Source organism: Pezoporus occidentalis, unplaced genomic scaffold, assembly GCF_034315485.1.
Source record: "Pezoporus occidentalis ecotype Australia unplaced genomic scaffold, CSIRO_AGI_Poc_V1 ctg194, whole genome shotgun sequence".
Classification (NCBI taxonomy): Eukaryota; Metazoa; Chordata; class Aves; order Psittaciformes; family Psittacidae; genus Pezoporus; species Pezoporus occidentalis.
In genome coordinates this window covers 1,634,444-1,638,437 of record NW_026913791.1, presented here as the reverse complement: position 1 = coordinate 1,638,437, position 3,994 = coordinate 1,634,444, and the positions used below count along the sequence as shown (strand labels likewise).

Sequence of the window (3,994 nt, the reverse complement as noted above, 5' to 3'; positions counted from 1 at the left end):
GGATGGGGAGAGTTATGCCCAGGGTCTGGCAGCAGTCAGAGCAGGGGCCAAGCCCTGCCTGCCCAGCCGTCCTGCACAAGTCCTGCAGGCACCCAAGCTCCTGGGGACCTGCAGCAGCTCTCAGCCAGCTCCCCCAGGCTGCAAGAGTACAGCCTTGGGTGCACTGATGCTGCTCCCTGTGCTCCCACAGCTAAAGATGAGTCGCATGAACCAGCGCATGGAGCCATGGACCCTAAAACCTGCTCTAGACAGGTGTGGGGTGACAGCATGGGTGGTGGTAGGGGGCTGCAGGAGAAGCTGGGTTTAGTGGGGGCTGGTTTCTGCAGGCAGGACTGGGCCGTTGGACCCCAACTCTGCTGGTGGTGCTGGTGGTGGTGCTGGTGGTGGTGCTGGATAAACCTCTTGGTTTGCATTTTTGGGGGTCTCCTGCAGCCCTGCTCCATCCTGGAGGCTGAGTACAGCGAGGGGCAGAGCAGAGGGATCAAAGGGGCGGGGGAGAGGAGCAGCTCGTGAGTTGTGGCTCATTATCTGTTATTAACATCTGTAATCTCCCGGAGAGCAAACTGAGATTTACAGCCTGTTATTAGGCTGTTACTCAACCTGTTGTGCAACAGCTCCATTTAAAAAAAAACCTGAATGTGATTAATAGCCCGCTAATAAGGGGGAAATCTCTCCTATTTAATTCAAACAGCTTCTTCTTCAGCTCTTCAGGAAGGTATGAGGTCTGAGCTCAGGTTACCAGGCTGGCTCCTGGGATCCCCTGGGACCCTCCATGCCTCAAGACACCAGCACTGGATGGGGGCCCTTGCAGCAGTTGGTGCAGCTCCCGCTAACATGTCTGGGCTCTCAGGTCCCAAAGGGTGTGCAATTGCCGCTTCCTTCCAGTGCTGGCTCCAAGAAAAGGGGGGTTCCAGCTGGTCCCTGGCCATTCCCTGTGGTCACCCTCTGGAAGAGGTGGAAACTGAGTCAGCTGCGGTTCTTATCCGAGCATCTCACTTTTTGTTTGGCCGTGACTCGCTCCTGACTCACTTTGACCCCGCAGCTTCATGCCCTTCTGCCTTTCACTGCCCGTGGCCCGAAGGGTGCCCTCTGCCCCCAGATGTCCCTACCCCAGCTACAGCATCACTTGGCTCACATCCACTTTTCCAGGCACCCAAACCTGCCTGTAAACACCTCCCTTGCTGTAAGACTACCGCATGGGAGTGCTCTCTGGTTCCTGAACCACTTTTCCACTGGGACTTCGCCTTTCCAACCTGCCCTTAGTAGGATAGGGAAGAGCGGGCAAGCGCCCCTATCCCTCACATCAAATCTCTGCACACTTCATCCCATCTGTGCCCCAAGGACCTGTCCCTGCTCCAGGAGGGGCCCATCAGCACACTCTCGTGTGGAAGAGAAGATGCCAACAACCCCCTTGCACTTTGCAGCCTGGATTTGGCCCCTGTTGCTCAGTCAATGGCCTCATTCATCTGGCTTTTGACCTGGTGACTGAGCACCGTGGTTAACTGGATTGCAGCCAGGCTCATTCTTACCTCTGCTGTCAGCCTGAGTCCTGCCTGCACTCCTGGGATGCTCCAGGAAAGCCACCACTTGAGATCCACCTCTCTACAGCCTTTCCCTCTCCCTGTGGCATCAAATTCCTTGGCCACTTCTCTTTGGACACACACTGACCCTTCCCAGAAGGACTCACAAATTCTGTCCTAGGTGAAGAGTGCAGGTACCCAAGAGCTGCTGCCACTGCCTGCTCTTGTGGGGTCTTCCCCATCCCTGGTTGAAGGTAACATCACCTCCAAATACCTGTGCTCCGGGTCTTACCAGAAATAGCTGCTTTCCAGAGCCATCCTCTGCCTGTCCTGGGGCGGTTGGAGGCATTTACCAGCAGAGAAGCAGCTCATGCCACATCCAAATGACACCCTGGGAGGGCTAGGAGATGTCTGGGCAGCTTCTTCCAGCAGCATAAGGTCTGTTTGGCAGCAAACGCTCCAGGGGAGGGCTGGGCTGGGGTCCCACAGGGCACGGGGCAGCATCCATGGGCAAGGGGGCAGTAGCACATCACGATGGGGGACACAAGCCTAGAGCTGGGGTCCCCAGTTCCCACTCCTGGCCATCTTGCAAGCTTTGGTTCACCCTGCCCAGCCGCTATCACCCACCCATGGAGCTGCCGTCGACCACCATCACCCAGTGCAGGGCTGCAGCGGGCAGGACCTGGGTACATGGACCCTGAGCACCCAAAAGCTGCAGGCAGGCGGGTGGGCAGCCGCACCGTGGTTGCTCAACGCTGCGGAGGAAGGCGAGCTGAACCCGTCCCCACGACCCACACACTTAATTAGGGCCTACCTGCGGTGCCTCGTCAGCAGAGTGCCCTCACTGCCCCAGCCAAGCGTGGCTGCGTGGAGCCTGGCCGTGCTGGCAGGCCTGGCCCTGCCTGCGCCTCACGTGGCACCGCAGCCCGGCTGCATTTCCCACATTCCTGCCAGCTCTGAGTCACCGGCACCTCTGCTGCCAAAACCCTTGCCCGTGCCTGGCCCTGCCGCCAGCTTGTGCTGGCTCCGGTGCCCGCGCATGGCTCCGTGCAACACTATGGGTACTGTCCCTGTGAGGATGCTCCAGGCTGCCCTACCAAGCCCCAGAGCTGGGTTTCCCACCCTAGACCCCAGCAGGGCAAATGGTTCTGCCATGCCCTGGGGATGCTTCAGTGCATCCTGTGGGGAGCTTGAAGGGCACCCACCCTTGTACCCTTTGCCCCAGGTAGCCCATGGAAAGGGTTTGCATCCTCCACCAGTGCTTCCCAGCTCCAGGCACTGCCTCCCTAACCTCCTGCTGCATCCTGCCAGGCTCACTGGGGTGCCTGACTCTTTCGAAGAGCCCAGTGGTGCTGCCAGCAACCTCACCCTGCTGGCAGCCAGTCTGCCCAGCCCTGGCCCCTGCTCAGGGCCACAGGCACTGCCCCACATCCCCATCCAACCACACCAGGAGTGGCATTCCCCAACACTAGGGCTGGCCTGACATCTGCAAAAGTAGCCATGACAGAGGCGTCAGGCACATGGGAAGCACTTGTCTGGTAGTAGTGGGCACCAGAGAGGTTGTGGGGATGGGGTGCGGAGGAAGGGGTGCATGGGGGTCCCCCCTACATTCTCCCCAGCAGCCCCTCAGGACGGCTGTCAGCAGGGAGCACATGTGCTTCTCCTGCCACTGTGCCACCAGTCCCAGCGTGGCACTCCCCAGATCTACTGTGGGGCCTGGCAAACCTGTGCCAAGGATTGTTGAGACCTGGCCCAGAGCTGGAGCAAGGTGTGACCCCCAGAATACCATGGCAGTGACCCCCAGCCTGGATGCCCTCCTGTGGGGCCATGGGCTTCACACCAATACCAGCATGTGCAGCATGTACCAGCACCGGTACCAGTGGTGGCTGAGCCAGGGACAACATGACCATGTGTGTGGAAGCCACGTGGGTGGAGGACGGGTCCAGGCGAACAGGACATCACAGCACCTCACCAGCCCTGTGCTGGGACAACTGGATGGGGGATCAGTCTGCATATGGGATGGAAAGGAGTGTGGGGACGTGTGGTAGGGGTGTGTGTGGTCTGGCGGTGTCCGTGGGGGTGTGCCGTATGTCTGTCCCTATGAGACATGTGAACCCAAACTGAGCCATGAGGCAGGGGAGGTGAGAGGTAAAGAGGTGAGTGGGCACATGGTGGGGTTGCATGCATGAGGTATGTATGGCAGGGGGATACATGGTGTGGGGTCTGGGTAGAGTACACACGGATTTGGTGGGTGTGCATGGTGTGTATGTGACATAGAAATGTATGTAGGACATACATTGGTGAGTGTTGCACATGCTTTCAGATGGGGGCATTTGTGGGGTACATATTTGGTATGGAGGACACTGATATACGCACAGTGAGTTTGGAGGAGGTGCGTGTGTGTAGGCTGCGCATGCAAGTGGGACATGCGTGCAGGCATGTGCATAGCACCTAGGAGGATGCAGTAGAGTAGG

The 3,994-nt window shown here is 58.7% G+C and overlaps 1 long non-coding RNA gene across 1 annotated transcript; it reads right to left on the bottom strand.

The window, feature by feature from the left end:
* Positions 1–691: 691 nt before the first annotated feature.
* On the bottom strand, positions 692–2,944 carry LOC134162910 (uncharacterized). The gene is made up of 3 exons (XR_009964487.1): positions 2,838–2,944; positions 1,813–1,960; positions 692–945 (listed from the first exon to the last, which is right to left on the bottom strand). It is a non-coding gene; the product is annotated as an uncharacterized LOC134162910 (long non-coding RNA).
* Positions 2,945–3,994: the final 1,050 nt, after the last annotated feature.